Consider the following 27351-nt stretch of genomic DNA (forward strand, 5'->3'; position numbering starts at 1 on the left):
TTCAGATCTATTCTCCACCCTGTAGCCCAACTTATCTTCCTAAGGTAACAACTACATTCCATTATGTGGCCTCAAACACCATGAGTGAAGTGGCCCGTCTGTCTGTTCAGCCTCGTCTGCTGCCACTGCCCCTCTCGCTGTACAGGCTTGAGACACATACATCTGTTTTCAAATATGCCTAATGAGTTGTGATCCTTTCTATCTCAGGGCCTTTACCCACACTGTTTCCTCTTCCCTGTGCTTCACCTAGTTCACTCTCCATAGCCCAGCTCAAACTTACTTCCTCCCTGATTTCCCCCATGCTCTCAGACATGCTTTTGGTTTTATTTGTGAGGCTGTTCTTCCTGGTCTTCTCCACTAGAATGAAAACACCACAAGGGCAGAGACCACTTCTAGATTTCTACCTATTCACAGCAACTGCCTTGATCCTTAGCACACAATAAATGCTTCCTAAGTACGCATTGAATCGATGAGTCAACACAAAAGTTGAGGCAATCTATTTTGTTTTGTTTCACTAAAGCTTGGAGTGCAGAATATTTTGAGAGCAGAGAGGGGCTTTAAGAATTGGTAGTTTGATATTATCAGGAAATCCAGCAGTATAAGAGGTCTTGAACAGAGCACTCTACCTCAGAAGAAGGGCTGCTGATCCTTGCCCAGAAAGGCCCTACTGGTTTGGGCTGAGAACTCAGCTTGTCAATTTGAACATAAGTGTTAATTCTTTTTAATTAAAACTATTTTGAGATAATTCTAGACTTCCACAAGTTCTAAGAAATAATAGATCCTATGTATCTTTTACTCCGCTTCCCCAATGATAACTTTGTGCAAAACTATCATGCAAAAGTGAGGACCATGTTGCTTCCGAATATCCTAATCCCAGGTACACCAGCAGTTGGAAAAACCCGTGCCAGGCAAAGAACTTGCATCCAGATCAGGACTGAAATACATTAATGTGGGTGATTTAGCTCAAGAAGTCTTATCATGGAGTCTGGCAAGATGGCTTTTCCCAAGAGCATGCCAAAAGATGCACAGATGATGGTACAAATCCTGAAGGATGTGGGGATTACAGACTAGGAGCCAAGAGTTAGAAATCAGACATTGGAGTTTGCCTTCTGTTAGGTGACCACAATTCTAGACAATGTAAAATTATATTCAAGCCATGCTAAGAAAGCTAATGTTGATGCAGATGATGCGCTATTGGCAATGCTGTGTAATGCTGATCAGTCTTTTACCTCTATCCTCCCCCAAGAGATGTTTTATTAGATGTTGCAAGGCAAAGAAATCAAACTCCTTTGCCATTAATCAAGCCACAGCAAGGCCCTAGGTTACCATCTGATATATTCTGCTTGACTGTTCCAAACTAAAGACTTAATTGTTTACAAAAAAAAAAAAAAAAAAAAGGCATCTCCTTCTCTGGGAATAATAGCAGTCCAAGTACTTCCACACATGGCACACCAGCCCCACAAACCACGTCTTTGTCAAATAAAGTAGGGACTCCAATGTCCCTCACAGGGCAAAGGTCTACTGCACATACACCCACTTCATAGTCCCCAACTGTAAAAGCATCAATTCCTGCAATGTCCATGATTCACAATGTTCTGATTAATCAATCCATAATTAATTGGGTCCAAAAACATGCTTATAACCACTAACATGGAGGCCATCACAAAATGCTGCCAGGGAATCATCAAATGCATTGAAAAGAAAATGAGAAGATGGGGATGACGACTATGACTATGACAATTTGTAATCTAGCCTTGATGCTTGTACCACGTGCACTTGGTCTTGAATCCATTGTACCAATATTAAATATGCATGCCGGGTGTTTTCATGTTGTGTTATAGAAGACCTAGATGATATTTAATGAATAAATACAGTTATCCTTTCTGATTGAGATGTTGGATTTTCTTTAATAGGATTTTTCATCAGCCTTTAAGTGTAAAAAAACAAAATTGTCATTCATCAAAAGAAAAAAAAAATGTATCATTCAATATCACAACCAGGATGCTGACACTGGTAAAATCAAGATGGCACGTTTCCACCACCACAGGGATCCCTCATGTTGGTCTTTATGACCACACCTACCATCAATGAAGGAGTGATCTGGGCTCTGCATCCTCACTAAAATTTGGTGCTACCATTTTGTTTTAGCCATTCTGGTATGTCGTGATAGATCATTGTGGTTTTGATTTGCACTCCCCTAATGGTTACTGATACTGAACATCTTTTCATGTGCTTATCTGCTGTCTGTATATCCTCTTCAGTGAAATGTCTGCTCATTAACTTTCACCTGTTTTCTAATTGAACTGTTGGTTGCTGTTTGGTTTTCTTGTTGTTGCTGTTCTGCTGTTGAGTTCTAAGAACTCTTTCTATATTCTAAACACTAGTCCTTTGTCACGTATGTGGTTTGCAGATATTTTCTCCCACTCTGTAGCTTGTCTTTTCATTCTCTTCACACGGGCTTTTGCAGATCAAAAGTTTTAATTTTGACCGGGTTCAATTTATCCATTTTCCCAGTTGTAAGTCACACCTTCTGTGTCAAATCCATGTTAATTTTTTACTTTTTACTCTACTCAAATTCATCAGTACTCACAAATCAGTTCAGGTTCCTGACAAAATTGTGTTCCATCAAACATTCAGTTGGCAAACACATAACTATATTTGGTTCTATTTCCTGCCATAGAGAATTTTTCAGTAACACAGAAATACTGAAAAAATGTGTTTTGTTTTGCAAGTTTTAGTGGCACTCTTCATTTATTTTTTAGAAGCATAATACTTTTAAAATTATGTTTTCAATCAGGATGATGGATAGTTGCCTAAAAATGGGAAACAGGAAGCATATGCTCAAAACTATTAAAAAGATGTAAGACAGTGAAATTCAGAGCCTACAACCTGAGAGGCATGTATCCAGCATGGCGCTGTCCTTCAGAATCCCTTTATTGGACTTGACAGAGAAGAAGATGGTAGCATTACCTCAAATTCAATCAGTGATTCATTATTAAGCAGCTGTCAATCTGGGAAGTATAAGATATACTTAGACACTTAATATGCTACTTTTATTATTGTAGAGCTACAAAGAGCTAAACCTCAGTATTTCCTGTGCCAGAAAAATCCTGGACAGTATCTGCAAATGCCCATCACTTTTTGGTGATGTTTGGAGACCCCAATTGCTGTGGACAGTCTCTAAAATGGCCCCCAATTGGGGCGCCTGGGTGGCACAGTCGGTTAAGCGTCCAACTTCAGCCAGGTCACAATCTCGCGGTCCGTGAGTTCGAGCCCCGCGTCAGGCTCTGGGCTGATGGCTCGGAGCCTGGAGCCTGTTTCCGATTCTGTGTCTCCCTCTCTCTCTGCCCCTCCCCCGTTCATGCTCTGTCTGTCTCTGTCCCAAAAATAAATAAACGTTGAAAAAAAAAATTTTTTTTTTAAATAAAATGGCCCCCAATGATTTACTCTTCTGGTATCTACATTCTTGTTTAACCCTGACCCTTTGAAAGTGGGCTAGACCTCTTGTTCACGTCTAACAAATGGAGGATAGCAAAAGTGATGTGACGCTGTTACTTCCGAGATTAGGTTACAAAAAGACTACCACCTTCCTTGCCCTCTCCCTCTCTCCCTGTCCATCTCTCCACTCTTCCTCCCCTTCTCTCTTGCCCTTCCCTCCCTCTCCTCCCCTCTCTCCCCTTCCCCTCTCTACTTCCTTTCTCTCCCCCCTCCCTCCCCGCCTCCCTCCCCTTTCCATCCTCTCCTTCCTCCTTTCTCCCTTTCTTCCTCCCCACCCCCTCAACCTTATTGAGTTGTTTTCTGGAGAGCCACACATTCCCAAGGAAATGAAATCTTCAGCCAACAGCTAATGAGGCTCTGAGGCCAACAGCCATGTGAGTGATCTTTTAAGATCTTCTGAAGGCTGCCCAACAGCCAAGTGAATAAGTGAACTTGGGAGATCTTCCCTCAGACTAGACTTCGGATGACTGCAGCCTGTGAGAGCCCCCAAGCCAGAATCACCCAATCAAGCTGCACCATGATCCCCTAGCCCATGCCTGCAAGACAATAAATCCTTGCTGGTTTAAGCCACTACAGTTTGGAGTAGTATGTGACTAATCCAGCATAGATAAACAATTAAAGATTTGGAGGAAGAATTTTTTGTGACTAAAAAGGGAAACATCTTGGCAACAAGTTAATATAAACAGGCACAATCAAATGCACACACACCATGCTTCAAGCTTCCTTTAAGATCAGTTTCAGAATCACCTTTGAAATTAAAGCATACAAACCAGGCAGAAGACTGGGGAAGACTTGGCTGAATATACTTTAGATAAAAATAAAAGGACAGCCTACTTTTACTAAAGAATGCCCTCAAAGGAGACATTTTAATACACTTCAAGGCGTGTTTGAACATTTGGTAAGCCCAGTGCTTTTTACTTTGCAATGGTAAGCAAACAAGGGCATTAACATATGGCCACTTTGTATATTTATTCCATGTATTATATGATAGTGATATCTACGAAGGCATTAATTTTTAATTACTTGAAAAAAGATACCTGGTAAAGAAACTGTCCACAAGATAGGGATGGATATTTGCATAGATGGGACTCAGTGTAACATAGATCCAACTGCAGGGCAGGACAGAGGGGTCTACACCAAGGTATCATAAATTCAAATGTTCTAGCACATACAGAACCATTTACTAATAAAACCTAGCCTTAAACTCTGCCTCTTTATTTCTCAATGTGGTGATATAAAATGAAAGAAAATGTTTTAAACTCACCTTTGTACTCATACATGCAATAAAATGAGAAGTGAATTTGAAAGCTTGCCCTGCTACAAAGATATACCTTGGCCTGTTCAGTGGGGCACATTGATGGTCCCAGGGAAATTACTATCATTTTTCATTGAAGAAAAACACATATAATAACAAAGCTTTAAAAAAAAGTCTTGCCTAAAACCTCTTCTAGATCTTAATCAGGAAAGCAATCTGATTAAAGTCACATACACTAAAGGACAAACAGGTTTAATGTAGCAATCCTCCCAAGGTATTAACATTTTTTTAAAAAAGAATTGATCTCAAAGGGCATCATTCCTATGGAACACTTCACAGCTTGGAGGCCTTTATGTCCTCTTAAAATTGGCCCATGAATTTCCTCTCCTAGTTTTGATTCCCCTCAAGGAAAGGAAACGTAACTGTATATGTTCCTGATTGGAAATCCCAATGAGGTTTCCCAACAGTTAAGATGTACTCAAGATTGACCCCAAACCACAGAGGTTCTGCCCAGAAAGCTGATGTAGGAACATTCAGGGCTCTCACAGTCAATTCAAAAGCTACAGGAAACCAGTTCCTTTGCAGACAAGAAGCATGAAATGAGCCGCTCTAAGAAACAGGAAGACCACTGTTAAAACTCTGCAGGGCTTGAAGCTCTGGGGAGCCCTTTGAGAGGGCTAGGCTGAACTCATACCTAAATGTCAAACAGCCTGGGTTCTGCCATGCCCATTTCCTCCATAGCACCAAGTACCATTCTTTAAAAATGACCTTTTGTGATTGCACCCATGGCTCGCCCACAGCTGTGTATTAGAACCATGTGGACAACTTCTAAAGCTCCTGATGTCCAATTCCCAACCTTTACCAATCAAATCAGAATCTCTGGGGTGAGACCTAGGCATCGGCATTTTTTTTTTTTAACACCTCAGGCTTTTCCAATGTGCAGCCAGGTTTGAGAACCATTGGCTACATCATTCATTTTGTTCACCACAATACCTTCCTTAACAATCATAATATGCAGAACATCTGAATGATTCCTCAACCACCCTACCCTTTAGGTAGTAATGTTGTATGTGTATCTATGTCTCCAATCCTAGCCTTGGAGGTAGCAGTAAATAAACACATGAATGAATGAATGAATGAATGAATGAATGAATGAATGAATGGGTGGGTGGGTGAGTGAGTAAGTGGCCTTCCTCACCTGTCTCTTCCTGGCTTGGGACACAGGGAGGAGTTCTAATGCTTACAGAGAGCCCTGCATAGAATAAGCCAACAACTGACTCACAATTATGTAGTGGTAATGCACATAATCTAAGCAATGAAAGGGAGTGACGGTGGAAAAAGCCAGTATCACGAGGTTTTCTTGGAAAACTACCTAAAGAGCAATAAAAAACACCACCCCAAGGGACCAAGACATCACCTCTTCCTCTATGCCCCCACAAAACCTTGTGTACTGAGACACCCCATGTATTTACACAGAAACATATATGATTATTCACAGTCATCACGCACTTGCTCAAAGAGTTGCATCCTTCAAGACCCTGCCGACACTTCACTTGCTTTGGAAATCCTCCCTGACACGTTCCAAAGTGCAGTACATGCTAGTGATATGCGTGCGATTAAATCAGGTGCACACCAGCGGGCACTGATCCATAAATTAGTTTAACAGGCGAAGACGTACTTTAGCTTGTGTTAGAAACCTAACAGACTTCCTTTCTCTATAGTAATATAGAGACTACCATGCTATGAATTCTCATTTGAAAGATCGAGGAAAGTGTCTCGTTTTTAAAAGCAAAAGTGTTAAGAGAACAGGTAAGGAAAAAACAGTGTGAAGGGGGCTCAGAATAGACTGATGTGTGGAAAACACTGCCAGAGGCCTATGCAGCCCACCATTGCCCACATTACCCACTGCTTATGTCCGTGTCTTTCTTCCCTACAACCGTGTCACTGCAAGGCGGGGACATGGCCACTCATGCTTCCACAACCTTCACTGTGTCAAACATGGTGCCTCAAACAGGAATTCTGAATAGAAACCATTTTTCTTTTATTGTGTTACCAGCCGCATTTAGGTTAAAGGCAACAGACTAAGGAGTGAGCTCATGAAACAATTCAGGTCATTGCTAGAAATAGAAAATTGCTATTACCCTCAGGAGCAGCCCTAAATAGAGGAGGTGTCATGTCACCCTTCCCCCCCCTCCCCCACAGGACCCCGCCTGGGCGTGTCCCGATCCTTCTCCCTGGCAACAGCAGCAGCAACATCTAGGCCCCGACTCCTTTCCACCAGCTTGGCCAGTGGGTAACCGGATCTGGGAAGGCACTTGAGTCACAAGAGATTGGAGAGATTTCTGGATGTAGTGTTCAATCCTCTCAACTAGCATTTGGGGTTCTTCAGAGAATTAACTCTGACAAAACAAACCAGAAACCTCACTTCAATGTGACTACTAGCTTGAGAAGCCTTCGGCAATCACCTTGCCCTTCTGGCTCAGACTTCACGTGATCCCCTACCCATCCCTCCCATCTGGCCTCAGCCTCCATTGAGAAGCCTGGGGCCCCCCTCACAGAGGTTTTGTGGTATAAAAGGATCTGACACAGCTTAGGAAATAGGCAGACGTGGAGCATCTCATCTACACAGAGGATATTTTCTCAGTTAAAAAAAAAAATGTGTTCTCACTTAAGAATGCTAATGGCCCATGCACAGAAATAAAATCCCTGACCTACTTTGAAGCTGAACTTATTAAACAAGCCGACCTTATTACTCAGAAGAGACTGTAAAACAGTAGAATAAAGTCCAAATGGAATTTCTAGCTTCCTTCATCGACAGGAGTGGCCAAGAAAAGCACAAAAGAGAACCAGAGCCCTGGGCTGGGCATCGGGAGCCAGGGTTCATGCCCAACTCTCTCATGGAATCTTGCTGTGTGACCTTGGAGATATCACTCTCCCTCTCTGGGCCTTAGGACTCTCATCTAGGGACTGGAAGAGGTTCTCTCTGAGGCCACTTCTATCTGTGATAACTGGGGATTCTATTTTTTGTTTTTAAGAATTTAATGTTATACTGGAAAAACAAAAAAGAATTATCTAGGGCATATTACACCAGATGCTAAGAGGCAGGTGAGGGACTAAGACATACACTGTGCCTCCAAGGAGCCCACAGCCTAGCACAGTGAGTCGGGGCGGTCCATACTGATTAATGGATTTATTTCCTAACAGCAATTTGAAAGCCGCCACAAGGCTACAGCAGACGTAACACAACTTGTGTCTGCAACAAGAATTCCCTCTGGCGATCCACCTGACAACTTCGATTTAGCTGAATGAATCTTTCAGTGCATTTTAAACTGCTGCACAGCCACGAGTGGCCATCTACAAGTTATAATCAGATTTATCACACTGGGAAGGAAGCGAGCGGTGATACATTTCCATGGGGTTTTAGGGCAATAATGTGAGTCATCCCTGCCCATTCTGGAGAAAATCCTGGAGCTGCAAGGTAAATTATCCAAACCGGAACAGGAATGAGGCAGGAAAGGTTGCTGCTGTAACAGGAGGCATTAGTAACCCACACAATGTTGGATTAGTCAGTCACTGTTTAATGATGTTACTCGGAAAGTGTCGGGGTGTGTGTAATGGCAGGACTCCACTCAGTCCAGATTCCAGGCTCCGAGACTACCCTTCATTGGTTGAGTCTCTACAACATTGAGCACCCTCACAGAGCTCAGTGAACAAAGCCAATGCGGAGAAGAGATTTCCCAGAAGGAACAAGTGGATCTGGGGTTTGGGGTACAAAGGTGCAAGTGCCACGGTCACCCCTGGGGCCAGCCATGTTGAATTCAGACTCTGAAGCTGTATGAACAAAGATCAAGGCAGAATAGGAGTGAAGAACCCTGCAGAGACCAGAGAATGCAGGGTCCACAGAAAAGGATATGAGGGGCCCAGGCCAGAAACATCTGAGTATTTTCTCCCCATGTTACAGATGTGGACGTAGAGATTCAGAGAGCTATGCCCAAGTCCACTGAGCTAGTAAGTGGCAAGGATGTAACTGTGTGTGCAGCTTCCCATCCCTGAGGTACCCACCCTCCCCCACAGCCCCACAACCCCTCCGCCAATCCCAGAACTTCCTGGTCAGCCACCTCACACTTTCCAGAGGTGCTCCGACTCCAACCTCCCACATCTGCCCTTTCCATTCTTTACCCACCAGTCACAGCCCATCGCATCCAGACCAGGACGCTTCCGCCCTCCGCTAGAGGTCTGCTGAACCTTGAACATAGTTTCCATGCCTGCCACTATTTGTGGCCTTGTTCTGGCAGTTATTCCTAGAGCTGTCTGGGGAGAATTCATGTTGCTGGATTCACAAGGTGTTTGTTCATCTTCCCAGAGCATAGTTCTCATTCCCAACCCCAGGGATCAACGCAAACCATGAAGAACAAGCAGAGAGTCCAAGGCTCAGGAAGTCAAGTCACACCTCATTGGAGAAGCTTTAAGAGGCTGGTGTAAACACTCAATCGTTTCCAGAGTCCTGAATGTGTTCTTGGCCTTTCATCTGACAAGAGCCCCCCTAATACAGTGACCCCTCCACAGATCCAGTCCGCAGGGTCTTGGTGAGCAAAGGGCTTCCATTCCCCTTGGCATGACTGTCCTGTGTCCTGCAATGAACACACAGTCCTCTAACAGTAGACAATGATGCACATCCCTACAGAGCTGGGGGAGCACCGTTCTATCCCCATCAAACAACACAGGGAATGGAGACCAAGAGACAACAAGAAGTTTAGTCTCCCTTAGAAAGACAGTGGCAGTGCTGGAGCTTGCCAGAGATGCTGGGCATCTCTGAGGAAGATAATCTATAGTTTTATTTTGGCTTCTCACTTGGGATTCACAATTCTTTCAGTTAAGCACTACTCCAAATTTTTCTTGGAGACCTCTTTCCCACAGCCAGACCAGACAGTTTGTGATATGACCCGCCATCAGCTCCAGGAATGGACCCCGATTCAGTCCAGCTGAACTCATCTTTCAGTGCAATTTACACCAATCAGCTTATCCACGCGTCCACCCCTGTAGTTCAGGGATGGTTCGGGGATGGACACATGACCCAAATCTGCCCACCGACCATCAGAAGTAGTCTGTTCATCCTTCCAGAGAGAAAGGTAGGATTAGCACTGCTGTCTAACCATGTGGGACCAGAGAATGGGTACATGATAGAAGCCGAGCCAAAAATAAAAGTAAAGGGAGAGACAGAGCGAGCAAGAAGCTGGAATGCGTGAAGTCACTGGTTGAGCCTTTAATCAGCCCACACCGCAAGTGTGTGAGACCTCTTCTCTGACCATTCATTTCCATAAACCAATAAATTCCCTTACTGATTAAGAAAACAACAAAAACAGAAACAGAGAGAGGGCCGGGACAGGAAGGGAAGGGATGGGAAGGGACAGGAAGGGAAGAGGAAAAATTATTACTAGGACTGGGGTGAATGCAAGTTGACAGACAAATGACACATGACCAGCAAACCCACTGCTCCACCTCAACCTAAGAGTAGTCTTGGGTGCAGGCAGAGCTGTGTGCGGTGGGTCCACGCAGAGCCCTCACGGTCCAGGTGATGCTCCTATCTCTGCTCTTCTCACTCTGACCCAGGAATCATCAATTTCTCAAAAAGAGAATCATGAGATCTCAGCTCTCAGGGGAGAAGGCTCACAGATCATTCCTCCATTCACTAGAGAGAAGAATGGTCTCAAAGGAGGAGAGAATTCACCCAAGGCCCCAGTGAATCTGAGAGTCAACCTTAGGGATACCACATATTCCTGAAGGAGCTATGCAAAAGCAGATGACACCTTGACCTGCCCTGCTCTCTGGGGCAGTCCCCGATATCCGGAACTGGCCTGTTACCATCAGCTAGGACGTCAGGTTTCTGGAAGTTTGCCCGACACTTCCATCTAGGGCCTTTTGTTCTCTGGTTAGCCTAAAGAATCTCACACAACAGCCAAACAGACCAGCTCGCTGCTACCGTGATGAAGTGAGGTAGAACAAAACCACTTCATCATTTTTTCTAAGACAAAAACAAGGCCACCATGCAAACCACAAAACACACAGCACCCTCTCCTGGCTCATGCGAGGCTGGTGGCGTCTCTACCAATTACTACTTTCATCCTGCTATAGTATTACCTCCATCTGGATTAAACTTATTCAAATGCCTGATCATAGAACTATCCCCACTTCCTGACAGATTTCAGTCTAGAGCAAATGCCCACTCCCTTGGACACTCCTCCACTCCAATTATCCAACCAAAGCCCAAATCCTATAGTAAGTCCTTCTAACACCTTCTTAATGAGACTCCCCAAGGCTCTTCATGGTGTGCATTCTCCCTCTCTGCAGTGAGTCACAAACTCAACTAGTCAACCACAAAGGTGTTTCCTGTAACTCACATAGCATCCTGCAGATGGAGGGCACTGACACCTGGGGGGGAAAAATCTCCGCTTCCTTGGCCCAATACAGAATGCTCTCCATTATCAGGCTCTGCAGCTGAATCTACCTCCACTTCCCCATCTATCTTCCGCCACGGCACACTAGATACCATTCTAGGCCTTTGTACCTTGCACGTGCAGACTCTGTTACCTGGAAAGCCCCTCTCCCCCTCCCTCCTCGAGGCCTAGTTTAGGAAGCCTTCTCTGGCTCCAGATAGAGTAAATAAACCCTCCCTCCTCTCCATCACTTGACCATGCTGCACATACACTGATCGTGGCCCATGTCACAGTGAACTGTAATCATGTTTGCCCTTTGTAACCCTCCCACACTAGGTGCAAAGCTCTTTGAAGGAAAGAGGTATGCAATGCCCAGTACAGAGGCTGGAACAGAACAGGTCTGTACACTGACTAGTCAGTTTTTTCCTGCACTGAACCAGATGTCTTCCCTATTCAATGACTGCCATATTTCAAATCACATTCAAAATGAAAGCCAAAATGATAATGTTCAAATCAAAGCCCCTGTGAAAACGAAGGCTTTGGTCTGTTATAATAGTGTCACTTGTCATTTGCAGGGTACTCTGTGATTCACAAAGCACTTCTCTCATTACCTTACTTTATTCAAGGCAATCCTCATGGTAACCCTGGCTTCTGTTATCTCTACTCACTCTTCCAACCTGCTCAGACACTTGGAAGACTCAAGGCTGGGACACAACCAGGGAATAAACTATGGCAGGTGACAGGTGGTTGTTGCTCCAAATTCACTGGAGGCCCAGTCAGCTCATGGGTTCATGGCCAAAGGGTTTTCTGGGAACCAAGCCTGATATTCACAGTCTCACTTTATACCTATCCTGTCTTTAGTTATGCATTATATTAAATATACAAATGCTTTAATTCAATGCCACCAGCATTTGAACAATGATTGGGAAGTCAGAACTTGACAGGCGTTCAGACTCCACTTATTACCCATATGACTTTGGGCAAAGGGTTTAACCTCTCTGAGCCTTGGTTTACCCAACAGTAATACAGAAGTTTAGTAGTACCTAACTTACAGAGTTATCATGAGGATTAAAAGAGAAAACGTAAGTTGAGAATTTCTACAGTGGCTGGCATATAGTAATACTACACATATAGTAAATCGTAGCTATTAATATGATCATGCTGTTATCACTACTCTTACTATTATTAAGTAGGGTGATCCTAGGTCATTTACTATCAGATAGATAGATTCTGTGACCTGGCTCTGCTCTGTGTAACAGGGGAGAGGTCAGGGGAGAGGGCTACAAGGTAAGAACAAGTTTCCCAAGATCCTGTTGTCACCTGGCTTCTGATTTGACCAGTTAGACGCACTCAGAGGAGACTGGAGGTAGAAGGAAAGGAGAGTCCAGAGCACATATATACATACATATGGAATGCATGTATACATATATTCCAGGGCATACATACTCACGGATCTCTCTCTCTCTCCCCCTCCCGCTGACTCAGGCAAGAGCTCCTGTAGCTCCTGCTGGAGTCTCTATAAGAACTCCACCTTCTTTGGGGCGCCTGGGTGGCGCAGTCGGTTAAGCGTCCGACTTCAGCCGGGTCACGATCTCGCGGTCCGTGAGTTCGAGCCCCGCGTCGGGCTCTGGGCTGATGGCTCAGAGCCTGGAGCCTGTTTCCGATTCTGTGTCTCCCTCTCTCTCTGCCCCTCCCCCGTTCATGCTCTGTCTCTCTCTGTCCCAAAAATAAATAAATGTTGAAAAAAAAATTAAAAAAAAAAAGAATTCCACCTTCTTTATAGTAACCCAGAACCCTGAACTCCAATAACACTATCTTCATCTTGTGACCATCCACCCTAATGGTAGTAGCTTCTGGTCACTGTTAATCTCTGAGTTGGCTTACCCTATAACCAATTCCCTACGTTAAATTCCTTCTGTATCAAATACCTAGAGTTTGCATTTTCCTTGCTGGTCCTTGACTGACAAATACACTATATATGCACACTTGAGCAAAGTTGCTTTCTGCACTAGAGTTTCTTCACTTATAAAATGTTGCTAATATCTGGAAAGATATAATGAAACATACAGACACAGATCTACCTCGGTACCTGGCACATAGTCATCTTAAGAAACGGGGTCCTTTCTTGCTCTATTGGAAAAGAATTCTGTGCAGAGATCTCATTCCAAGAACTATACTATAAGGAAACAAGGAAGAATGAAACTATGTCATAGTCAACAATGACCATTACAAGTTTATCTATCGTACAGAATCTTGAAACAACATAAAAATACAATTAAAGAACATTGTTATGAGTTGAATTGTATCCCCCCCCCCGAAAAAAAGGCTATTCTGAAGGCCTAGTGCCCTGTACCTCGCCTTAATTGTGAAAAGGGTTGTTGGCAGGTATAAGTAGTTAAGGTGAATGGTCATGCCGGAGTAGAGTGGGCCCTGATCCACTATGATAGGTGTCCTTATAAGAAGATGGCAACCTAAAGATGTAGTGAGACAGGGACACCACCATTTGAAGATGGAGGACTGGAGTGTTAGGTCTACAAGCCAGGGAATTGCAAAGATCGCCAGCATATCACCAGATACTGGGAAGAGGCAATGAACGATTCTCGTACAGGTTTCAGAAGGAGTGCGGCCCCACCAACACCTTGACTTCAGACTTCTAGCCTCCAGAACTGTGAGAGAGCATGTGTCTGTCATTTTACCACACCCTGTCTTTAGGGCTTTGCTGCAGCAGCTGTAAGAGGTGAATACAACTGTAAAAGGAGGTGGTGGGTTGGCAGCATTCTGAGTGTCTCTCTACACTCAGGCTCCCTGGTGTTAATGCCCTGTATTTCTTGGGTGGTGAGCAGGGTATGTCACACGGCTGTCCTGACTTTAAGAAAGGGAAATTCTCATGAGTAGACTTCACCTAATGAGATGAGCCCCAAAAAGAAATGGGGCTCTTCCTAGTAAAGAAGATCTGAAGGGCAAGAGGGTTTGGGTGCCAAGGAAATTCTCCACCATAGGCTTTGAAGATGGAAGAAGTCACATGACAATGAAGGCAGGTGATCTCTAAAAGTTGAGAGCAACCCCTGGCAGAGACTCAGCAAAAAAGATGCAGACTTGATATCCACCACAAGGAACAGAATTCAACCAACAGCATAAATGAGTTGGCAAGCAGATTTTTCCCCAAATGAGAATTCAGCCTATGAGGACCTTGATTTCAGCCTTGTGATACCCTGAACAGAGAACCCAGGCAAGGCCCAGGCTTCTGACCTGCAGAACTCTGAGATAATCATGCATTGTCTTAAGCTGCCAGGTCTGTGCTAATCTGTTACACAGCAACAGAAAACCAATACAGACAGGTATACTGTCTACAACTGTTAAATGTAAGTATGTCGAAGGCCATAAAGGAATACACAAAATACGGATAATGTAACATTAACCCAAAATTGTGTGAAATACACATGGTATGGTATTCTCATCTGACGGCATCTCTGCCAAACATATACGTGTGGATAAAAAGAGAGACAGACAGACAAACCATGGATGTACTAGGGTGACAAAACTGAGATTCAAAGCTGCCTTTAGTCTTCTTTTATTGTTTTAAGAATTTAAAAACTTATGAAAGAACAAGATTGTTCCTGCCCCCAGACCATGTGAAACAGACCACTATAAGGTTTTACAGTGAGCACAGTCTCCCAAAAGCTCAAGCTGCTTGAAATAGAGGGCCACATAAGAGCCAAGATTTCATAAAATTCCATCAGATACAGGTAATTTCTTAGATTAATATAACATCAAAGAGTCACAAATGACTCTTTTCTCTGGAAATTCCACATAAACCTTCCCTGTTATCACTCACTGCCCACCAAATGGGAAGTAAAAGAGACATCCATCCTTTTGGTTAAAATCTCATTTGTGTTAAGGACAAAAGGTGATTGGGAGACTTCACGCTTTCCTCACCTACAATGTCCAGAGGAAAACTTTACGAGCCACATCCTCTTTTCCTCTGTCACAGTCACCAGCAAAGTTCCAGATGGTGGCTGTTCTACCATCTTAGGTCTCAGAGAAATGGACAACTGTAGAAGAGAGTCCCCATCAACCTCCAATGGCCGAGTCGTGTGAATAAAACATAAACCTTATAGTCTGCAGCCTCTGAAGTGTGGGACCATTTGTTACTACAGCACTACCTAGCACATCTTATCGTGTAGGGGTAATGTTATGATCCCCCTTTTACAAGTGAGTAAAAGGAAGCTGAGAGATGAAATAATTGGCTCAAGTTCCCATATCTGCTAAGTCCTAATGACAGGACTGAGATTCGAGTTCAGGGAGGGCTGACTCTAGAGTCCATGACTCAAATCCACTGGGCAAACGTCCCTCTACTCCTTGATGCCTGGATAATCCAACACCGTACTCAAGTGGAGGCAGGATGTTGACAAGAGTCTCCCCTTCAAAATGAGGAGCATAATAATGTGCTTCTCTTTACCTGGACAAATGAGTCACAGACGATGTAGGAGACACCAAGTGCAAGGCAAGGGCATTTTGACTGAAATAGGGATATCATCAAAGTCTCTGAATGACATCTCTCTTCTCCCCTGGAGAGGTTTCTATTGCTCAGGGGCCAAGATGGCCCCTTTCACCAAATCCTGCAGAATCTAATTGTGAGTTCTTCCCCACTGGGATGTCAGCTTAGTTTTTCTTAGTCTGTAGTGGATTTGTGAGTGGGTAAATTAACCTTTATTTTAAGAAAAGCAAACACCATACTGCAGCCCAACAAAGAGAGCCCTACTGAGAGCTTTAAGTACTAAGAGTCATGTTCTCTGCACCTATCTCATACAGTGAGATAATACACTTTTCCAAGAACAGTCCACATCTGGGCATCCTGGGGTCCTACAGACCACTCAGGTGGAGCAGTTACGGTACCAGATTCAGGCCCACCTCTGCAACTGATTATCCAGTGACCCCAGCTGTCTGAGCCTCTGACTCTCTATCCACAGCACTAGAGGAATGGAAAAGGTAATGTATAAAGTGGTTTCCAGCTTGAAAAATACTACAGTCAAAACCAATGCCAACTCTTACACATCACTGATTGGTGTGTAAAACAGCACAACCCTTATGGAGAATAATTTGGCAGTATCTATCAAAGTTAAAAATGTTCAGCAACCCCAGGCCTAGGAAATTATACTAAAGATATGCTTGCATAATAAAATGACGTTTGCACAGGGTTATTCATTGTGGTATTGTCTGATAGCAAAAGACTGGAAGCAATCCAAATGCTCATCCATGGCAACCAGTTAAATAAATGATGGTACATCCATACAATGGAACACCCTGGAGCTATTAGAAAGAACAGGAAGCTCTTCATGTCCAAATACTGAAAGATACCCACGATACATTAAATGAGAAAAAAAGTACAACTCAAAAGAGCTTGTGTAATATGCTACAATTTATGTAAGAAAAAGAAGACAACAGAATGGGAATTTGATTAATCTACACATAAAACACCTCTGGAAAGATACACAAGAAAACAGTAACACTGATAATCTCTAGGGAAGAGAAATGTGTGGCTGAGATAAGACGTAAAAGGACAAATTTTCAGTGTATATTCTTTTGTGTCTTTGGATTTTTGGAGCAGTTAAATATAGTACCTACAAAAAAACACAGGAATAATTTTTAAAAATTTTTAACTGCTGCCAGCCAGTAGTTAAGTAAGAATCAAGACAATTCTTGAGAGCATGTGTTCTCAAGATGGAAAACCTCAAGTACCTTCTTCCTGGAGACCAGTACCCAATGGCTTCTCATGTACAAAATCTCTCTCTTTCCTCTTCCTAATATGCACTGTGCTCTCTACCTTCCTTTCATTCCCTCCTCTTCAGAATTTCATTATATACCTAAAATGCAACTCTTAGATTCTCTAACATGTTTTCAATTTTGAAAATGTATTTAAGTATACGAGAAAGGAGCCATGGAAAGGGGTAAGCAAAACTAGGATCTAGAAAGAGTTATAATTCCCCATGAGACTGTTGGATGAGCCCCTTGCCCTCTCAGGGCCTCAGTTTCTCCAGTGGTTCAACAAGGGCTATAGAATAGGAGATGCCTCAGGTCACCTTCCTCTCCGCTTTAAGGTTATAGTGTTCTAATCACATGGGATACAGCAAAGGCAAGACTATATCCTGGAAGGAGCTTTGGATCTGTTACCTGACATGTAGTTTCTCACTCTGCTAACTGTCCTCTGGAAACATCTCAGATAGACCAACAGAGGTCTTGGTGGGGATAAGGGTGGTTTGGGATGCCAGAGTACTGGGAAATGGAGCCCAGTCAGAGGGTGGAGGTCTTGCTGAACTAAGGAGGTAGAATTGGGAGTTTGGGGGCTGCCAGAGTGGAATTTGTAAGGCAGGGTACCATAGCACATATGGAGATTCCCTACCAATCTCTGGATGATTGCTGGCCAGCATATATGGAAGGCAAAACTCTGGAATATCTAGAAGAGAGTATTTATATTTAATACATACAGGACTCAGAGCCAAAATGAAATACCAGAGGTTGTCTAGGGTTGAGAAACACTGGAATCCTGGGCCAGGTGCAGTGGCGATTCAGTGAAGACCCCAGAAAGAACAAGTCACAGTAGTGAGCATCACATCTGAAAGGAGGGACCACACATAAAGATGACTGACTAAACCAAAAGAGATCCATCCTAACAAAGAATCCTGAGAGTTTCAGAAGGATGGGCCAGTAATTTAACTGTCTGACAGAATAAAATTCAATACCTTGAAAGCAAATTGACAAAATCTAGACTATGTACAGCATATAAGCTACAGTTGTTATATGAAGATTCAGGAAGGAAAACACCCCACACAGTCAAAATAACAGACGTCAGGATGATTCAGATGTTAGAATCTGTAGATGAGAACTTGAAAGTAACCACTGCAAATGCACTGAGGGTGTTAAAAGACATTTGTACAGAACAAGAGGACAGAGAATCATAGCAAAGGAACAAAAAGTTAAAAAATAATAATAGTTCTATGATTGAAAAGTATCACATCAAAAAGGAAAAGTTTACTCTGGGCTTAGCAACAGTTCAGACACTGTAGAAGAAAGGGTCACTGAATGTGAAAACAGATAAGTAGATACCTGAACAACACAGCAAAAATGACTGAAAAATAAAGAGACTCAGTAACCTGTGGTTGAATACCAAGTGGTCTAACATATGGATATTTGGCATCTTGGAGAGACAGAGCTGAGAAAATTGGCATAAATAAGTATTTAAAGAAATGGTGACACAAAAAAAAGAAAACCAAAAGAAAAACATCTTTAAAACTTTGGTGAAAAGGATTTAAAATTTTTAAAAATGATTCAAGAGATATTCCATATTCATAGCTTAAAATATTCCATTTTATAAACGGAGTAAATTCTCCAAAAATTGCTCTAGAGACTCAATGTATACTTTGGTCAGCATCTCTAAAGTGTTTTTAAAAATTTGATGTATTGATGCTAAAATTTATATGGAATGCAAAGAACCTAGAATAGTGAAAACAATCTTAATAAATAACATCACCTGTGTCGAGCAGGGGTATATAGGAACTCTCTATACTTCCCTTTAATTCTGCTATGAACCTAAAACTCCTATAAATAATAAACTCTGTTTTTTAAGTGCCTGTGGAGTGGGGTTTGCCTTCCTGCACATCTGTCATTACCCCCACTTAGGTAGCTGCTTTCTCCATTCTGAGTCCCAGAATGAAAACAGAGCAGAGATTGGAGCTGCTCAGACTCACAGCTTGAGCACAGCTATACTGACGAACCCAGGTAGGATCAGCCGATCTCTAGCTAACTCACAGGCACATGAGCAATAACTCCTATTTGTTGTTGTTGCTGATAAAATAAAAAGCAGAGCTGTAGGATTGATTTTAAGGCTTTGATAAAGCTATAGTAATCAAGACAATGAGATATCAAAATAGTGACGAGACGAAAAGACCAACAGAAAAGGACAGAGAATCCAGAAATGGATCCATATATTTATGGACACCTGGTGTATTAAAAAGGCTTAACAGTATTCACTTAACAGTGAATTGAGGGAAAACAACACTTCTAATAATGGTAATAAAATTAATATCTTTTATTCACCAACACACACCATTAAGTAAAAAGGTAAGCCACAGAATGGGAGAGGATAATTTAGGATACACACACACACACACACACACACAACAGAGACTCATATCCAGTAAATAAAGAACTCCTGGCAAATCAATAAGATACCACACAATTTTTTAAAGGCAAAATATTTGAACAGGCAATTCACAAAATAGATTATCTGAATTGCCAAAAAAATTATGTGTAAAAGTGCTCAACCTCATTAGTCATCAGTAAAATTCAAGTTTAAAAATCACCATGAAAATATATTACCAGATACCTACCAGAATGGCCAATATTAACAGACTGACAACACTAACACGTCACATTAGAATAATGTCTGGCAATATGTATTTAACCCAAAAAACAATTCCACTGCTAGTTATACACCCAAGAGAAATGGCGCCCAATAACACAAACACAAAACAAAACAGTAACAAAACACAACAAAAACATTCATAGCAGCATGGTCCATTATGGCTAAAATAGAAAACAACCCAGATGTATGTCAGCAGAATGGATACATTTTGGTATATTCATTATAACAAAACATTGTTCAAGTCAAGAATTAAAGAATGAATTATTGTTATACACACTATGGATGAGACTTACAAATATAATTTTGAATGGAAGAACTAAGACAAAATACATAGCTTTATGATTCTCTTTATATAAAATTCAAAAACAGAAAAAAAACTAAAAGAACACCTTTGTGAATTAATGAGTTGGAGGGGACACAAAGGTTTCTGTGGTGCTGGGTATAGTCTATGTCCTGATCACGGTGTTATTCGTATTATTTTGACCTTTCTGCATTTATGCTATACTCCAAACTATAAGTCCATGTCCCTGCCAAAAAAGGGACTGCAAGAGTCCAGTTGAGAACTGACAGGAGTGGATACAGTGATAATAACAATGGTAGGGAAGAGATATAATCAAGAAACATTTAGGTGATAAACTGGCAGGTCCATTTTGATGGGTTACATGTGGGATGCAGCAGGGAAGGTTGAGAAAAAGGTAGTAGCCTAAGACGGCTCTCAGATTTCCTTCTGGTGTTGGTGATGAAATGAATGGTGCGCCATTAATGGAGATCAAAGATTTGGGAAGAACATCTTGAGCTTGAGGTGCCTGTGGCAATCCACAGGAACATCTCTGGCAGCTAATTAATTGGGAGTTCACTGGAAATGTCTGAGCAAGAGATATGGGTGTGGGAGTCAGTCATCAGCCTCCCTGGTCATAATTAAAATAATGAGACTGGATGGAATAACAGAAGGAACATGGAGCATGAAGGCGTATGTGAGCAGCACTCTGGGGGAACGCCACATTGAAGGGAAAGGTATAGAAACACAAACCTATGACCAGGACAGAAATTTTAAGCTGGATAAATAGGCAGAAAACCAAGAAACGTCAGTCATGGAAGCCCAGTCCCAACTGTGAGGCAAACAAGAGTAGCCAGGGAAGCTGGTCAGTTCTCTCAAAAACCTTGACCAAAAGGCAAGGATTTAGCTCTGCAGCTGTGGTCCCTGGGAAATTTACTTCTCCTTTCTGAGCCTTGGTTTCTTCAGTATTAATGGGGCAGTAGTGTAGTATCTGCATTAAAGGATATTGTGAGAAGCAAATGAGGTAACACCTATCAAGTATTTAGTAAATAGTGAGAGTTCATTACCTGTAATCATCATGATCCTTGCATGTGCCCATCAAGCAAGGTGTTCTTTCTCAGGGTGGGAGTAACAGGGACAAGTTTAGAGGCCAAGTAGAGAGTCAGAAGGGTAAAGTCCCTGGATACCACAAACAGTAATCAAGAAGGACGGGCCCCACAACCACAGGTAGGTGGGCACTCCCACTGCTCTGAAAAAGCAAAGAATAGACACCGAGACACATACATCTCACAAAGTAGCAGCAGGTGCTGCAGGGAAAGGGGTCACTCCTCCCAAAGCCTCCACAAGACACCTCCATGCCTTCGGGGAAGACCCCATCTTTGGGACAATCAATGCAGGTATGAAAGATACTGCCGAAAACAACAAACCTCATTCCTCCACTTATCACCCATTCATTCAGTCACTCACATTTAACAAACACATACTAAATGCCTCCTGTGTGACATAGAGGAATAAGAAATAGTTCTTCCTCTTGAGGAGATCACACTCTTTCTGGAAGTCCAATAAGGAAGGAAAGGGACGTTTACACACACTGACCATTTCCAAGGTATCAAACCGTGGGCTTTACACAAGTGATAAAATGTGCCATATCTTATTTATCTTTCAGAGCAGGACTGGGAGGTAAGAGTCACTATCTCTATTTTACACACCTGAATACAAAGGCTTGAAAAGTTAGGTGATTAGTCCAAGGTTATGTGGATACAAGTAGCAGAGCCAATAGTGGAGGAAGAGACCGTCATTATAGCACAGTATGGGGAGATGGGTGCCACACACATCCAAACTGTTGGATGGTTACAGGTGGTTCCACAAAGAATGCACACAGGAGTCTGCTCTTGAAATAAGAGCTTTCCCCAAAGAAAAGGGGCCAAGAAAAATAAAAGGTTGACTAATCCTCAGATGTTACCAGAACATATGTGCCCATAGCCTGCTCCTCACACAGAGAAAGAACTCAGCCATAGACATTGCATGCCTCCCCATTACAAAAATGTGGCTTTTCTTGCATGAGCACAATTAATTCTTATGACCCAAGTTCCTTTGGATTTTCTCCAAGCTTTCCTGAGGACACAGAATTGTCCTTCTGCACTGTCAAATCCCCAGATCTCATACTTAGCAGCTGTTTTCAAGATATTTTGTCAAAACTGCATATCATCTAGGCACAGAATAATTTGTCGCAGGCATTTTTACATCTGGTTGACTCCAATCAAATCATCCAGAGATTAGATAAAAACTTACAAATTTTATCAGCTTTAATTACTTAAAACAATTTTGATGGCCCTTTGAGTCTCTCCCATCCCCCAGATACTCAACACAAAGTTTCAGGAATAATAGGGAACAGATGGCAGAAATATTTAAGACAATTTTTTTTTTAACAAAAATGATCAAGGAAAGATTTCATTTATTTTGATTTTTTTTTTCCATTTAGGAGAAAACTGCTTTCCATGGAAAAGGGTATCTTCATAAAATCTAGCCTAACTTATAAAAAATCCCTTTAATCTAATTTTAACGAAATGAAGCCTTCCTCCTAACGCAACTCTGATCAGGATAGATAGACTTCGCATTTAGAGATCTCAGGGGTGTGTGTTAATGACAGAACAACACCTGCGGGTGATTTAACCTGGTGTCTTCGGGGCCTCCACGGATCCCCAGCAACTGACCGATGAGTGGGGCACAGCTGGGGTTGGATGATGCTTGTGCAGGCTTGAGCTCAGGCTGTTTAAGGCCCCAGGCACACAGAGCAGAGCAGGAAGAGCGGGCCTTGGAGCCAGAGCAGTAGGTGGAGAACGCCAGGCACTCTGCTGAGAGCTGCGAGCATCTCCCTGGGCAGGAGGAGAACCCAGAGGGATGCCAACATTTGGATTCCTTGCATAAAGCAGAAACTCTGAAGGTAGAAGTAGAATTCGGAAACAGAATGCCTCAAGCCTTGGATAAGAGGCTTGGCCATAAGGCCTCAGGGCTTCCTTCCAGCTCTGAGTTCTATGATCCTCAGGTTGATCTGGAGAAGCCTCTAGAAGGATGCACTCTGATACAGATATCAAAGTGTAGTTGAAAACCCCAGCCTTTAGTGTCATAAGGCTTAGAGTCAACTCCCTCCTCTGCAGCTAACAAGCTATATGACCTGGACAAGCCACTTAACCTCCCTAAGCATTGCTTCCCTCATCATCTTTCTCATTTAATGTTAAAAATACCATAGCATCAGGACACATGGGTGGCTCAGTCTGTTAAGTGTCCGACTTTGGCTCAGGTCATGATCTCATGGCCCATGGGTTGGAGCCCGCTTCGGATTCCGTGCCCCCCTCTCTTTGCCCCTCCCCCCGCTCCTGCCGTCTCGATCTCTCAAAAATAAATAAATGTTAAAAAAAATTTTTTTTTCAGGGCGCCTGGGTGGCGCAGTCGGTTAAGCGTCCGACTTCAGCCAGGTCACGATCTCGCGGTCTGTGAGTTCGAGCCCCGCGTCGGGCTCTGGGCTGATGGCTCAGAGCCTGGAGCCTGTTTCCGATTCTGTGTCTTCCTCTCTCTCTGCCCCTCCCCCATTCATGCTCTGTCTCTCTCTGTCCCAAAAATAAAAAAAATAATAAAAAAAATAATAAAAAAAAAAATTTTTTTTTCAAGTACCATAGCACTGTGTCTGGCACAAAGAGACCAAAAGTAAGGAGGAGATCCCCCTCACCATAACCCCACTACAAATGGCCCATAAGTTGCAAACACTTCAAATGTGTGGTGAGCTCCCATTCATCTCTCTGGCTCCTGCTCCTGTTTTGTAAGGGCTTATGCAGCCCTGTTAGTCTAAACTGATACCCCAGTGACTGGTGGGTCTCCAGTGTGACCCTGCCAGAGATGAGCCCTGGGCCTCATGCCAGGTAGGGTCTCAGTTGTTCTTTCATAAAGAGCATCTCACTTGGCAAAGACTGTCTCACTACCCACAGGTCTGTGTCCCTTTCTTCCTTGGCACAAGGTGGCTGATGCTCCCAGTCTCCCCTGCAGTTAGGTGTGGCCATACAGTTCTCGCCAATGGCAAGTGAGTGAAAACATGTGCCACTTTCAGGCTGGGTCTATCCCAACAAACAAAAACAACAGTAACATCAGAAAATAAACTTTTCCTTTCAAACGTCTGATGCAGAAGAGCAGGGTGACTTTAGAAGCCACGTGGTCAAGACGGCTGACAGAAGACAGAGCCATGTTCCCTGAGTCACCACTTGGAGAAGAGTCCCCCACCTTAGATGTTTCCTAAGTAAGGAATAAACCACTCTTCCTTCCTGTTTTAACCACTAGACATTGTCAGATTTGTCATGGCAACTCCCCTAAGTCAGTGAGTCTGCACTGTGACTGTGTATCAGAATCTCCTGGAGGGCTGGGGCGCCTGGGTGGCTCAGTCGGTTAAGCGTCCGACTTTGGCTCAGGTCATGATCTCATGTCTCGTGGGTTCGAGCCCTGCATCAGGCTCCATGCTGACAGTCCAGAGCCCGGAGCCTGCTTCAGATTCTGTGTCTCCCTCTCTCTCTGCCCCTCCCCTGCTGGCAATCCCTCCTTCCCCCCCCCCTCTCAAAAATAAATATTAAAAAAGATTTTTAAATAAAGATTTTAAGAAATTAAAAAATAAATCTCCTGGAGAGTTTATTCAACATACAGATTCCTCAGTCCATCCCCAAACTTTCTGATTCAGTAGGTCTGGGTCAGGGGTCAAGAATTTGAGTCCCTAACAAGTTCCCAGGTGGTATAGATGCTGCTGGTCCAGAGACCACTTTGAGAATCACTCTCTCTACCTAGCGCACTTATAATGCTTGCATAGTGGAGCTGGGGCTCAGTAACCCTGATGAATGGAGGAAGTGTGAGAGGACACTCACATAAACACACAGCTGACAAACTGTGACAAGTGTCAAGTTAGAGAAGAATGAAAGGGTTAGAGAACTCAGAGACTGAGGGACAGAACTCAGTGCTACTTCTCAATGGGCAGCACCCGTCCAAGGACAGATCGGTGGGGTCTAAGCAGCACACACGCAGTTGTGCACCTTCAGGGCAATTTCAAGAACAAAGGTTATTCGGGCCTAGACAGGGATGGGGTACTTGGAAAGGTGTCTACAATGGATGGCTGAAGTAGGGCTCAGGAATCTGAAATACATCTTAGGGGCATCAGGGGGCCCCCAAGAGGTGGGGACAAGGGTGTGTGGAGAGGAGAGGATGACACTGGAAAGTTGGAGGTGAGATGGGTCAACGGGAGACAGAGCTGGAGGGCAGCTCCAAAGGTCTCAGCAGTGAGCAGGCGAAAGTGTGGGCTGGCACAAGGAACATTTGGGCAACAGGGCTGGTACGCTCAGAATACACACATGGGTACATTTCTCACTTCCATCTCCTCATTTCACAGATACTTTCCTCCCTCCACCCATCAGGCCAACCCATTTGGTTGGGCAGTAAGACATGTGGTGAACACCTATCCAATGCCTGACCCTTCAATCTCCCCTGAGGGGGCCCACATTCTATGTCTGTCCTGATGCTCTACTAGGCCAGTTTTCCCAAAGAACACCAATGCCCTGGCATTCCCAGCTCTCCTCTTTATCTCCCCGCTCCCCTGCTTTGCAGCATCTGATACTGTTCGGCTTCATCACGACCCCTGCCCACTGGCCTTGTCACTTCCTCCAAGTCATCACCGGCCTCTGCACACGCCTGCTCATCCACCTTGGGATCCGTGCTCCACCCTTCCAGTGGCACTCGCCAGCCTGTAATTCCCTTCATCTTTGTCACTGGGCTGGAAACACCCAACCAGGCACTAGAGCAGTGCTTCCCGAAGGTTACCGGCTCTGTGAATCACCTGATAGACTTGTAAAAATACAGATTCCAACTGAGTAGGTCTGGGGCTTGGGGCAAAACTCTGCATTTCAAATAAGCGGCCAGGCGAAGCAATACTGCTGGTCTCAAATAAGAATCATCTAGATCTGTTGTCTCCACTGCCTCGTACCCACTCCAGCGTGGCTTCTGCTGCCCACCACACCACCAGATCGGCTTGCGCAGTGCACTAATGGCCTGTAGGTTGCTAAAGGCACAGCATGTTAGCATCTGACCCTCTACTCCTTGGAGCAGCCTGTTCCCTTCCCTTTGACACCACATCGAGACACCTTGAAACCGGTGTTTCTACTCCAAATGAGCTGGTCAAAGAACTGCCCCTCAAAAGGAATGCTGGTGCTTTCCATTTTTTCCATCCTAGCTGGGAGCCAGAATCCTCCTTCACTGTCCCTTCTAAGGCCCTAAGGGAACTCTGGGTCAGTCTGTCCATTCTCAGGCCAAACTCAGGGCTCTGCCATCATCCATAGCAGGCACTGTCCAACAGAACTTTCTGGAATGACAGAGATGTTCTATAACCACAGTGTCCCATAGGGTTGCTACTAGGCACATGCAGCCCATGTGACTGAGAAACTGAAATTTTTACTTTAATTGATTTAAAGTTGAATTTAAAGGGCCATATATGCCCAGTGGCTGCCATATTCGACAGCACAGTTCTATAGGAACGGATACTTCAGAGACACTCCCATCACACACCAGATGCTCCTTGGGCCTATGGCAAATTTTAACAATTTTTCAAATGTATCATAAGAGATGGTAAACTTCAGTGGATGGAAAGCATGACTATCAGACTCAGATGACCTGAGTTCAAATCCTGACCCTGCCACTTGCTAAGTGAGTGACTTTAGCAACTCACAAGTTCTCTGAGCTTCAGTATCTTCACATGTACAACAAAGGTAATAGCAGATCCTAGGGAACTGGTGTGAGCATTAAATAAGTAAACACACATAGACATTTAGGTCAATGCCTAGTATAGAAGTGTTCCATCAATGTCATCCTCTTGTTACTATTTTTATTATTAAATCCTCACACTAGTCTTGCAAAGAAAGGATTACTGTCTTGCTGTCTCTGTATTACATGAACACTGACATGCAGAGAGGAAAAGGGGTCACTCTAGAAGCACACAGAAACTTGGGATTTGAACCCGGTCCTGCCCAGCTCCACAGCAGCCAGCAGTCCAGCTGTGGGCAGGCTGCCCATCACGGGCTGTAGTGCCCACTCCCCAGGACAGCCTTTCCTATAGACTGTGGCAACCACAGAATCTGGAAGGATAGGGGCTGGGTCCTGGGAACAACTCTCCCACAGCTCACCGCCATACCCCTAATGCAGTTGGTGGTCCACACATAGCAATGGGGGGTCTGCCATTTTGGTGCAGTTATAGCCTATGCTCTACTGCCAAGGACCTGATAAAGAGTTGCACCCCCTGCTTTCTAGATCTTCAAGCCTGAAGTGACCCCCCTCTTCAGCTCTACCACACAAGGTCACGTTTCTCTTTCCACTCAGTGCAACTGTGTGCTTCTACATCCAGAGTGGTTCCCAGGAAGAGGACAGCTGCTTCTCCTGAGACATGCTC

At 43.7% G+C, this 27351-nt stretch overlaps 1 protein-coding gene and 1 pseudogene across 16 annotated transcripts in view; one reads left to right on the forward strand and one right to left on the reverse strand.

Annotated features, from left to right (window-relative positions):
• Positions 1-27351, reverse strand: part of PTPRT (protein tyrosine phosphatase receptor type T) — a 1080869-nt gene that overhangs the window by 629941 nt on the left and 423577 nt on the right. The gene's annotated exons all lie outside the window — the stretch shown is intronic.
• Positions 979-1747, forward strand: LOC112869214 (transcription initiation factor TFIID subunit 9-like; annotated as a pseudogene).

The sequence above is a fragment of the Puma concolor genome, chromosome A3 (genome assembly GCF_028749965.1).
Source record: "Puma concolor isolate L17-30 chromosome A3, mPumCon1.1.hap2, whole genome shotgun sequence".
In the NCBI taxonomy this organism is placed as follows: Eukaryota; Metazoa; Chordata; class Mammalia; order Carnivora; family Felidae; genus Puma; species Puma concolor.